General features: G+C 54.3%; 1 protein-coding gene across 11 annotated transcripts in view; it reads right to left on the reverse strand.

Annotated features, from left to right (window-relative positions):
• The window catches only part of ARHGEF10L (Rho guanine nucleotide exchange factor 10 like), a 173,906-nt gene that overhangs the window by 136,001 nt on the left and 25,309 nt on the right, over window positions 1-12,596 (reverse strand). Inside the window, exon 1 of one of the 11 annotated variants that reach the window (XM_066270297.1) lies at window positions 7,082-7,102. The exons of 9 other annotated variants lie outside the window; for them this stretch is intronic. The gene's annotated coding sequence lies outside the window, so the exon portion shown is untranslated. Of the gene's footprint in view, window positions 1-6,912; window positions 7,057-7,081; window positions 7,103-12,596 lie in introns of those variants that run through there. One more of the 11 variants, XM_066270295.1, reaches the window with a different exon arrangement.

Raw genomic sequence — 12,596 nt, forward strand, 5'->3', positions numbered from 1 at the left:
AAGGCTCACCAGCTTGAGTCCAAGGGCGCTGGCTCGAGCAAGGGGTCACTCAGTTTGATGTAGCCCCCCCATTCAAGGCACATATGAGAAAGCAATCAATGAACTAAAGGAGCTGCAACAAAGAATTGATGCTTCTTGTCTCCCTTCCTGCCTGTCTGTTTCTATCTGTCCCTCTCTGTCTCTCTGTCTCTGTCACACACACACACACACACACACACACACACACACACACACACAAAAGATGCTGTTTCACTGTTCTGATCCCTGGGTCCCTCTCTGCCCAAGAACTGTAAGAATTCCCACCACATAGGGCTGTCATGAGGATTAAATAAGATAATTCACCAAAAGCACCTCACCAAGAGCCTAGAACACATTTGGTGCTCCATCAATGTTTGCTGAATGAATGAATGGGCCACCACCTCCTTCTAACTGAATAGCTGCCCTGGCCAACAAGAAGGGTGCTGTCCGGGTAGAGCTGAGAGATCCCACAGCCCCGCCCCCATCACTGCCTTCCAAGTAAGAGCAAGCTTAGAGGGTGGCAGCCTCTCACGCGCCATCTGACCCTGCAGCCCTCTTCTCCGAGGGCAAGGGGTGCCCACCAACATGCTCTGGGACAGCCCCCAGCTTGACCTGGCCCAGAGGCTAACACTCAGCTGTGTAAGCTCCCCCAAAGCCTAACCCTGCCTTCCACCCCTTTTAAAGTCAAGATTCCAGGGAAGGGGATCACAGTGAGGAAGGGGGAAACTCCCCAAAGAGACAGTGAGTTCCTTTAATTGGTGTGAAACACAGAGACGAGCTAAGCTCAGAGCACAGTGCCAGGCAGACCATCCACTCCCCTGGGTGCGTGTGGCCAGGCAGAGGGCGCCTCAGAGCTGGCTGCAGGTGCACCCTTTGTGCAAAGCACCCTGCCTGCGGAGTCAGCCCGGGAGGGCGGCAAAAGCCAGGGTGCTTCCATTTCCTTGCTCGAGCTCGAACATATTCACCTAAATTCAGGGACAACCCCTCTCCAGCCATCAAAGGTACAGTGATCCCCCCCACACACACACACACACAAAAGCCTAAGGCTGTCTGTCACCACCAGGAGCAGCCTAGGGGACCTGCAGAGAGAGAGTAGGCCTGGGCAGGCGGAACTCAGGGCTCTCCTCCCTGCTTGCAGCACACCTAACAGGTGCTCAGTGCTGGACGGAGGGGTGAACGCATGCATAGACTCCTACGATTCCTGCCAAAGCTGAGCCTTTGCCTGGTTCACGCAAGGTCTGTCCTGTGGCCAGGTTCTTGGTCACAAGATGGAGCGCCATCTCTTTCCACATTAAGGTGCAAACCAGGAAGCGAGTGATGGAGGTCACGTCTTCCACACACATACCATCTGTGTTAGAACTGAGGTCTCCAGGCCCTGCTCCCTCTTTCTGGGGATTTTTAAGCTCAACAGTGTTCAAGGGGAGGGCAGAAAAGCCAGTTTTCACTCTCTAGATCCTTTTGCCATCCAATAATGCCTCCTAATCATTCCACATATTTATTGAGCACTTCTGTATGCCAGGCACCAGGCAAGGTCTGGGGATTTGCTGATAACCAGGAGAACCTTGGTTTCCGCCCTCCTGGATTCCACAGCCCGGGGTGAGGCAGACGCTAAACCATTGCACAGATGCATACATCGTTACAAACCAGAATACGCAATATGAGGCCAGGGACAACACCAAGGCTCAACTGACATTTAGGTGGACAGCCGAACATTGACTCAGCCCTCCCAGGACCGATGCTGGCCCTGCATACTCCGTGTGCTCATCTGCTGACCTGTCCTGCATCATAACTACACAAAGGGGCACAAAAGCCGGGCGACAGTCCAGTTCACCCTGCCAGGGGCTCTGGTTCCGTGCGGCCTGGGCCGAGGCACACACTGCTCAGCCTCCAAGGGCCCCCCCCACTGCCCAATGGACGTTGGCATTTTATGCCAAACAAGGTCATGTATGCGCCCATGGAATTTGGTGTGGGCTCTTTTAACCTCTTTTGCTTTTTTTTTGGGGGGGGAGGCAGGGTTAAATTTCAAAATTTTTCCATCCCTCTTTGATTTAGGCAGATAGTCATAACTGGTCCATCTAAGGCAGGAGTTCCCAACTGGGGGCGATTTTGTTCCCCCCCGAGACATTTGGCCATGTCTGGAAACATTTTGGTCCTCACAACTGGAAGGACAGGAATGTTAGTGGCATCTAAGAATCTAAGGGACAGGGGACAAGGATGCTGCTCAGCACCCTACAGTGCACAGGACAGTGCCACAGCAGAGAGTCACCGGCTTGAGCGTCACCGGCGCTGAGGTGGAGAACTTTTACTAGGGGCATCTGGTCAAGTCCTAGGAGATTCAGAGCAGATACCGGCCTGTTAACATGGGGTAGAGTTACTGCTATTAGTCACAGGGACACAAAGACCAAAGTCATGACCACTGGTTTCCATAGCAGATAAATACCAGGCCACAGGACTCTAAAGCAACTGCATTATTCCAGTTACTGGTTTTTGTGGCTCTCCCCACTAGACTGGGGCGCAGACCGTGACCCATTTCTCTGTGCCTCTGTACCACCTGACCCAGCATCAGGAATGCAGAAGGTGGAGAGAGAAGAACAGAGGGGAGGGGTAAACTGCGACCTTTCAAGGCAGGGGCCATGTGTCATGCCTCTCCTGTCCCCGGCACCCAGGGCCATTGCTGGTACTGAGCAGCTGGTTTTGAATTCTTAAATAGATAACTAGACTATTAGCTCTCTGAGGCCAGGCCCCTTGTGTCCCCGAGCTGAGCCTAGTGTATGGCTCAATTCTCCCCACTCATTCGTCAGTCCCTACCCCTCGGACCTCCACTCATTCGTCGGTCCCTACCCCTCAGACCTCCACTCATTCGTTGGTCCCTACCCCTCAGACCTCCACTCATTCGTCGGTCCCTACCCCTCGGACCTCACAGTGCAGCAGAGCTGTAGAACTGAATGGGCACCAACGATCAAGAGCGGGCAGTGCAGCCCTGGCCGGTTGGCTCAGCGGTAGAGCGTCGGCCTAGCGTGCGGAGGACCCGGGTTCGATTCCCGGCCAGGGCACACAGGAGAAGCGCCCATTTGCTTCTCCACCCCTCTGCCGCGCTTTCCTCTCTGTCTCTCTCTTCCCCTCCCGCAGCCAAGGCTCCATTGGAGCAAAGATGGCCCGGGCGCTGGGCATGGCTCTGTGGCCTCTGCCTCAGGCGCTAGAGTGGCTCTGGTCGCAACATGGCGACGCCCAGGATGGGCAGAGCATCGCCCCCTGGTGGGCAGAGCGTCGCCCCTGGTGGGCGTGCCGGGTGGATCCCAGTCGGGCGCATGCGGGAGTCTGTCTGACTGTCTCTCCCTGTTTCCAGCTTCAGAAAAATGAAAAAGAAGAAAAAAAAAATGAAAGAGCGGGCATTGCTTCTGTGGGGGGAATGTCGTGGCTGTAGGCACTCCCGGGAGGTCCCCTGAACCCAGATGGTGGGGGTACCTATCCATCAGTTAATACCCCTAGAAACAGTGAACACAGTGTGAACAGTTCATCTCTGCAAGGCCTGGGACACGGGAGCAATGAGAACATGTGAGCGGGACAGAGACAAGGAGAAGGTAAAAAGGGACTTCCCGTGGAAGTCAGGGCCCTGCATACGGCCACTGCTCCCCTCTCCTGTGACCTGGCCCAGGTATGCCCTCATTGTGCCAAACAGTACTGAGTGGATGGAACCCAGACAAAAAGGCAGCAGCTCCTGGGGTTGCCTAATGCCACCAGGGGGTCAGGGGTGCCCAAACCAGCATCACAACAGCTAACGTTCCTACTTGCCTCCAAGTGCCCAGAACTATTTCAAGCACTTCACTCCTATAATTAACCTTTGCAACAACCCTGTGAGAGAGGAGCTATTGTCGTCTCCATCTGACAGATTAGGAAACAGAGGTACGGAGAGGTGAAGAAAATTGCTCAAGGTCACAGAGTTAATATAGGTAGAGTTGGGATTTGAACCCAGGCCATCTGGGGGCAGGGCTTAAACCACAAGAGGATCTGGGTTTTCAATCGTCAGCCACCAGCCCAGCACCACTCAGATGGACTGTTGTGCTGTCTGGGAAACACTCCAGTGAGCAGATGGGACCACAAGGACCCCATTCACGGGGCCAGGACCCCAGTGGCGAGGCACAGCAGGAAGAGAACGTGGGAGATTAGCAAAGTCCTCATCAGGCCCTGTGGTGCCCAGGAAGAGTTCTAGCTGCACTGTCCCCAACGGAGTCTCAACAAGCAGCCCCCTCTGTCCGGGGCCCAGTTCTGGGCTCTAGGGGCAGCCAAACGTAAACACATTAGGTCTCACTTAGCATGCTGGCCTGGGATCAGCGGGGGCTTGGGGCAGGGGGGGGGCAGAGAAGGGGGATGGGGAGGCAGCAGGTCATGGTCCTGTCAATCAGGATTCCCCCAGTGCCATCCAGCCACCACTCTGGAGAAGGCTCCTGGGTAGGGACAGCCTGAGGTTCAGGCCCCACTGTGCCTATCTGAGCGAGCACGGCCTGAGCCAGCGCCCTCCCCCTGCTATGACTGAAGACAACCATGATGTCAGACCGAGCCTGGCAGGGCCCCCTTTACTGCTAGCAGCACCAAATCCCCTTCTAACCTGGCCCCTTAAAAGGGTGCCCCTTGATCTGAGCAGGAGTTAATGGTGGGGGTATCTTGTGTTAGTCATTATACTGACCCTGCCATTATTTCTGAGTCCTGCCTTTGGTATTTTCCCACAACCAGTCACTCTCGGAAGGGAGGAGTCTTTAAGAGGCTGAAATCCAACCTGTCCCCCAGGGCAAGAATTCCTCCTGCCTGACCAGGTGGTGGCGCAGTGGATAGAGCGTCGGACTGAGATGTGGAAGACCCAGGTTCGAGACCCCAAGGTTGCCAGCTTGAGCGCGGGCTCATCTGGTTTGAGCAAGGCTCACTAGCTTGAGCCCAAGGTCGCTGGCTCGAGCAAGGGGTCACTCGGTCTGCTGTAGCCCCGGTCAAGGCACATATGAGAAATCAATCAATGAACAACTAAGGAACTGCAACGAAGAATTGTTGTTTCTCATCTCTCTCCCTTCCTGTCTATCTGTCCCTCTCTCGACTCTTTCTCTGTCTCTCCCACAAAAAAAAAAAAAAAAAGAATTCCTCCTTAATCTTAGCAGATGGGTGGGTCAGGGCTTTGAAATCAGGCAGCCTTTACACCTGAAACCTACATAATTTTATCAATCAATACCACCCCAATAAATTCAATTAAAAAGAAAGAAAGAAAGAAAGAAAGAAAGAAAGAAAGAAAGAAAGAAAGAAAGAAAGAAAGAAAGAAATCTGGCAGCCCTGACTCCAAATTTTAGCCCCACAACTAAGCAAATGCATGACTTGACCTCCCTAAGCCTCAGTTTACTCATCTGCAGACTGGGTGTAATGACACTCCTGAAACCTAATTAAGCAATACACTCATTTGTTTATTCAGCCCATATGGATTAAGTGCTCCCACGAGCCCAGTACCATATTAAGTGTTTAGGACTCGTCAGTGAACAATGGGGAAATGGCTCCCTGCCCCAACGGACTTCCTGAGCCTCGCCCTGTGACGGGCACAGAGTGGGTATTCCATCAGTGCCCCACCTCACCCCAAGCCTGACTCACTGTCCCACATCACACTCTCGTATTTTAATTCCTCCTTTGGCAAAAAGACTCATAAGAATGGTCTACGCCTGCCCTCGTTTCATCTTCTGGAGTTTCTCAGAACAAGGCTCCTGCTCCCTGCACTGGACGCCCATCAGCAGTCCCTACTTCCCCGTGTCAATTGCACGAGGAACCCGTTCCAGGCTGTCATGGCCCCTCTTATTAGTTCAACAAACACTTCTTGGGTGCCTGCTATGTGCCCAGGGTGAGTGACCCTAGGACGTCAGCTGGGATGCATTTCCTCTTTGCAAAGCTCAAGGCGTGCCTGGGAACATGGCAGTCTCGGGTCACAACTTCCGGCCCTAACTCACACGGGCAGTTAGGGAAAATCCACAGCCTCCCTCCAGAAGTAGCCCCCTCATTCTCCTGCTAACAAGTGGCATCAAAGTGACAGGAACTCACATGGAAAGCCCAGTGACTTCTCTCACTGGCTGCAAACAAAACCGAAGCTCACTATCATTTCTGAGTTTCTATTACAACCAGGAGGTGTGTGTGGCGTTTCACATGTCACCTCACAAGCTCCTCGACACTTCCAGGCAGAGACCCAGGTCCCCACTTGACTCCTCGCTCCATCTCAAGGCTCCCAGAGGACAGTGGCTGAGCCTACCCAAAATGCCTAGCATCCTACCTGGCATCTAAGTGGTCTTCAATAAATACTGGTTGGATTGACTTAAGTAAAAGTGGGGCTCAGAGAAGTAAAGTGACTTGTCCAAGGTCACATAGCTGTAGTGGGCCCACCCATCTGTGGGCCAGGTCTGTGCAACTCCCATGCCTCCGCTTAGCCGCTCTTTGACCTCCCCAATGTTGGAGCACCTGCAGTCCAGCAGCTAACAGGCGCTCTCCCAGGGCAGGCATCTGGGGCAAAAAGCACCATCCCTCCAGGGCCCAAGGAAGGAGAGGTGAACACCAGGGAGCCCTTATTAGGGAAAAGTAAAAGAAAGGAAAACAAAAAGTGCTCTGGTGGACGAAAGACCCGCCTGTGAGTCACGTGCCCCAGAGTATTCTGTTCACGGTTCTCCCCGGGCAGGCCAGCCTGGCCAAGGAGCCCGACAGCCCAGGGACCCACCCAGGTGGCTGAGCGTGCACCGTCAGGGTCTGGCTGGCCTCAGGCTGGAGGTCAGCTTGGCTCTGCCACCGGCTCCTACCAGCGTTGGACAAGTCACTTCCTCCCCCGGGGTTCTGATGCTCCCCACCTGTGAGAATGGCCACGGACCTTGCTGAGGCTGCCATTACCTGCAGGGCTTGTGGGGCAGGAGCATGGATGAGGTGAGCGGGGCAAGGCCAGGTAGAAGCCAGCATCTCCCTCTCTCCCAGGCAGACTCAGTCCCTGACTCCCTGGCGAGAAGCTGACACCCTTTGTGCCCTGCCTCCAGCTGCCCGCCAGGAAGCAGTCTGCGCTCACCTTTCCGACCCGCTGGTCCCGTTCAGCTGTGGAAGACTGTCATCTGAGGGCCTGAGAAGGGAAGTCAACTTACTTCCTACCTACTCACAACCTCCTATAGGCTCGGAGCTACGTCCCTGCCTCCCCGCACAAATCCTCTGACTTGCAGTTATCACTCCTCTGCCACAGGGAGCCACTCAGGCTGAGCCAGACAAAGGTGCCTGCCCATGACCACACAGCTAACAAGACTCAGGACTCAGACCTAGATCCTGAAGTCCCCAAACCTGTGTTCTTGTTCCTGCTCATGTGTCAGCTCCCAGAAGGCAGAGACTGTGGCTAGACCCCAGGGGTCTCCGTGATGTCTTGTACATGGTCTTCAAGCAAAGGCTTGTTTGATCAGCCAGGTGGTCACTCCCAAGCCCCAGTCTAGGCCCCAGGAGGGCCTCCCACATCACAAGCAGGCCCAGCTTCCCGTGGTCCTGGGCCAGTCCTGCCTGCCGGAGACCCCAACCAGCCTCTGCCCACTTTGCAAAAGAGGAATCTGAAACCAAGGCCCAGAGGAGCCAGAAAGCAAACCTCAGCCCCAGTGACACATGGAGCATCCTGGCCCAAATAGCAGCAGGGAGACTGCTGGGAGTCCACAGCGGGAAAGCGAGGGCTTTGCAGGGAGGACCCGCTGGCTCCAGCCCCAGGCCCGCCCCATTAGCTGTGCAAAGCTGAGCAGGCCTCCGGCCCTGCCTAGGCCTCCTTCTCCGCCTCCGCTAAAACAGGAACAGCAGCCCCCGACACTGGACCCTGATGAGGACTAAATGTCGTCACCTGGCATGAAGCAGGTGCCCCATGTTCCCCTAGAGGGTGCCTGCTTATCCTGGCCATCAGCTGGACAGGGGGTTCAGAACCTGGCAGTCTCCCCCAGGTGGCCAGCCCAAACAGGTTTACATTCAGAGCTCGATTTGTGGAGTTAATATTTATCTGTTTGTGACTCAAACCTTAAATCTGGGGCATCAGGCATGCCTGAATTACTCAGCACTGAGAATTCAAATCAAGCGGGACTGTGGTGGGGGAGGGGTACTGAATCTAGGACAGGTGTCAGGAACCCTGGGCTCTGCAGTATACCCAGACCCAGGCTGGCCAGGAGAGAACAGTCCCTTCCCCATGTCCCTGCAGACTAAGTGTCATGCTCCACCCTGTAGCACCTGCTCTGAAGACCCCACACCCCAGGCATCCAATAGCCCATTTCCATAGCATCCCAGAAACCAGTGAGGACATGGAGGGTGAAGGCTAAGGCCCTATGGACATTGAGGCTGAGCCCCAGTGACTGTGGGTGGTGGAGATTTCACCCGAGCTGTTCAGACCCAAGTTTCCTGACTTCATTAACAAGCCCAAAGAAAAAAAGGAACCGCCAGACTCCTCCCAGCAACTGTCTGGAGCGTCAATCCCCATTCCACAGATGAGAAACCTCCGCTTAGAGCCTGAGTCAGCCTGCCAAGGTCTCTAATTAGTTAGAGGTACGGGGGAATTCGAACCAGGTCTGCTGTCTCCAAGACTAATAAACATCCTGCCTCCAAAGCCCCACAGTTCAGCTACTGTTGAGCAGATGTTCTCCAGGTACCAGGCATGGCTCTATGTGCTTTACACGTGACAACTGCCTCTATCGATCCAGGAACCGGGTGAGGGAGAGGCTGTTACTATCTGACAAGCTGAGAAACTGGACTGGAACACAGATAGGTTGAGACACTTGTCCCAGGACACACAGCTGACCGGAGACAGAGTGAGAATCAAAACCAAGCAGTCTGACTCCAGAGACCATCACTGTAGGTACTCCACCCCCCACCCCAACCTGTGTGACTCTGTCCCTCATTCCACCACCACCAAGCATGGCAGAGCCTTTGAGCTTCAGGAGAGACCCTCCGTTGGGAAGGAATCACGGGTTCACCAAGGTTTCATGAACACAATGGCTCTGATCCGCACAAGCAAAGAGCTGAAGGCCCAGGAGGCTCCCTCGCCCACCCTCCCCATTCTCCCCGCTCAGCCAAGGGAGCCTGGTGATGGTGTCATTCCCTCTCTGCACCCTGTCCAGGACCCCACAGAGCCAGAAGCTCCTCGGTGTGGCCCCCCATACACTGCCATCCTTTCTGACAGATCATCCCCATCTCCCTGTTCACCAATGATGAACGTTTGCTGAGCACCTGCTGTGGAACAGGCCTCACGGGGAAACATACACGGGAGACAGAGGCTGGAATCTGGGAGCAGAAGAGGGTCCCCCACCTGCCCTGCCACGAAACCTGCCTCCCCAGGGGCAAGATCCTTCCTTGGCCTGAAAACCATGTCCCACCTCGGCTGCTTGGGACACTCCCACCTACATTTTGAATCTTAACACAAGATGGCCTTAGGGAAGTCTTCCATGAGGCGGGGGACGGGGCAGGGATGGCCAAGGCCATGGCCACTCACTCCTCTGAGTACCTAACACTCTGGCCTGGAATCATCTGCTTTGTTCTCTGACTCCCCAACGAAACTGTGAGTCCCTTGAGGACAGAGACAACGCCTTACATTCCTGTCTCTCCAACACTGGCACAGTACTCAGCACGTGGTAGAGATTCAAGAGTTGATGGCTGGCTGGATGGGTAGGTAGGTATGTGGGTGGATGGATGGGTGGGTGGGTAGGTATATGGGTGAATGGATGAGTGGGTGGGTAGGTATATGGGTGGATGGATGGGTGGGTGGGTAGGTATATGGGTGAATGGATGAGTGGGTGGGTAGGTATATGGGTGAATAGATGAGTGGGTGGATGGATGGATGGGTGGGTGGATGGATGGGTGGGTGGGTGGATGGATGAATCAGCAGATGGTTAGATGAATAGAAGGATGGGTGGGTGTGTGAGTGGGTGGATGGGTAAACAGATGACTAAATGAATAAACAAGTAATAGAATCCCACAAGTAATAACCAGAGGCCACTGGGCTCAGCGCTCTAATTCAATCTGGAATATTTACCAGAGCTCAGCTGCCTAGGAATCCCACTTTGCCCCAGGTATTTAGTGTGACCCAACCATTTTCTAAACACGTTTCCCCAGCTTGGTGGAGTATCCCTATGTAATCACTGTCTATCTCCCTCACCAGGCTGTAGTACAGGTGACACTGTATCCAAGACTGTGTCTGTCCTACAGTTACATCCTCAAGGGCCTCCCCTGTGGCCTCAGTGAATACTTGTTGAATAAATGACAAGTGAACAAAAGACGTAGAAAGCTTTTTCAACATAGAGATTTCTAGGTCCTGGCCAAGAGCTGCTGGTTCCAAATCACTAAGGGTGAAACTCAAGAATGTCTGGTTTGCTCAAAAGCTTTCTGGCAAGTCCAGCAATTAGCCAGGTCTGGGAAACACTAGCTTATAGGGAAGAGGAGTCCCCAACTACTGAAGGCTGTGACCATGAATAAAGGTGCTTCGGCGCAGGGCTAGACAGAGCTGTCACCAACGCCAGCAAATCACCCCTCTCCTAAGCATTCTTAAGTTAAAAGAGAGTCAAACAGCATTTTTCATAGTGTGGTCCTGAACCACTGACTTCAGAACCCCCTGAGTAAGAAGAAGCCTTTTTAAAAACATAGCTTCTAAGGTCTCACCCCAACCTACAAACTTAGAGTCTCTTGGGGGGAGGCCTCAAGAACCTGCCTCTGTAGATGGTTGTCTGGCCATCCTGGCACACCGGAATGTACTAGAATTACTGGCTTGCGAGTTTCCCAGGTGCTAAGACCACCTGATGTGCCTGGCACCCACATCTTGCCCTCTGATAGAGAAAGTTCCTGATGGGACATCTTGGATGACTCCAAGAAACACAGCAAACTAGGTGAGAGGCCACAAGGCAGCAAACGTGCCCATTCCTCAGGACCTGGGCCCTGACGGGAACAACAAGTCATGGAGCCCTGCCTCTCATCTTACAGATGAGGAAACCAAGGCCCAGAGAGGGCTGTGTCTTGCCCGAGGTCATGAAACAGCAAGCACCAGAGCCAAGCTCCAAGCCAGGCGGCCGTGTGGCAGGTCCGCTCCATGGCCCCAGGCTGCCCTGGCCTGTGGGGGGGGGCTCTCTCCACCTCACATTCTCCGAACCTGCTCCCAGGTGATCACAGTCCCCAGGAAGAGCCTCGAGCAGGGTAACAGCTGTCAGCCTGGACATCTCAGCCAGTCTTGCTGCCACGGGAAGCCTGGTGGCTCCGATTACGGAAGGTTCCGGCTGTCTCCACTACAGACAGTGATAAACCAACTCCGACTCCAGGGAAGAGGGAGCATGGAAGAGTGAGAGGAGCCTAAACAGTCTGGACGGTAACGGTTCTGCTGAGTCCCGGGATATGGTGGGAGGTGGGAGAGGGTCTGACTGTCAAAGCTCACTAGAGAATGTCTCCTCACAACTCCACAATCAGGCCCCAGGGTCTAAATTTAACAGTTTAAACAGTCCTGAGGAACCACTGACATTCGTGTTTCTCCATCTGCCTATTTGGGAGAAACTTGTGTCCTGAAATATGCTAATGGATGTTCAGTGGAAAAAAACATGTTCGGTGGGCAGTTTACGGAAGAAGCAGAGCAGAGGTCTCTCTCCTGGTGATTAACAGCATGGGCGGGTTCAAGGCTCTGTGAAGTCCTGCAGCTTCCGAATCTGCTGACGTCATGATACCCATGAAGAAAGCTGGAGACTAAGACAGGTCATGTACCCAAAACCATTGACCAGGAAGTGGGGACAGTGGGTACTTGAGCAAGACAGCATGCCTCGAGCCTGTACCGGAGACCAACGTGCTTAGTGTTCAGTGAGATGACTCCTTTTGGCTATTTTTATTGTTGCTGCTCTTGCTCTTAGAGGGGAGCGAGGGCACGCAGCCGCGGGGCCTGGGCAGGAAGTCATGCCCATGATAGTGGCCGAGGTGAAGCCAAGGATCCAGATTCCCAAATCTTCTTCCGTTCCTGGTACTTCTGCCATGGGCTGTGTGACCTGGCGCAAGTCACCACCCCTCTCCAGACGAAGATGTCCCCCCATGCATAAAATTAGGACCTTGGCCTCAATGATCCCAGAAGGCCCTTCCAGCTCTAAATGAGTCTCTGACTCCATCGTCCCATCCTCAGCTTCTGTTTCTCCCTCCACCAGCCGCAACCTCTCCCTAGTCCCGAGTCCCCTTCCCTGTAAGAAGCTGAGGCCTGCCCTCCAGGGCCAGGCTGCAGGCTGGGCTGAGCTCTGCCCAGTGGTGGCCTAAGCACTGTTTTTGCTCTCCCTGCCATGGTCCCTTCGCCATCCTACCCGGATGGCGCGTGGTTCCCAGGCTGGTGCTCTCCCCGAGGCCCTGGGGTAGTGAAAAGAGCAGAGGCCAGGGGTTCGGGATGCTGGAATTCACATTCAGATCCCATCCCAGGACGTTAAATGATGAACAAAGGGCCTTAGGCCCACCAGAGCTCCAAGGCTCATGACAGAACTTAAGGCACTGGCCTGCCTGACCAGGCGGTGGCGCAGTGGATAGAGCGTCGGACTGGGACGAAGAGGACCCAGGTTCAAGACCCCAAG

This window comes from Saccopteryx bilineata, chromosome 3 (assembly GCF_036850765.1).
Source record: "Saccopteryx bilineata isolate mSacBil1 chromosome 3, mSacBil1_pri_phased_curated, whole genome shotgun sequence".
NCBI classification, from domain to species: domain Eukaryota; kingdom Metazoa; phylum Chordata; class Mammalia; order Chiroptera; family Emballonuridae; genus Saccopteryx; species Saccopteryx bilineata.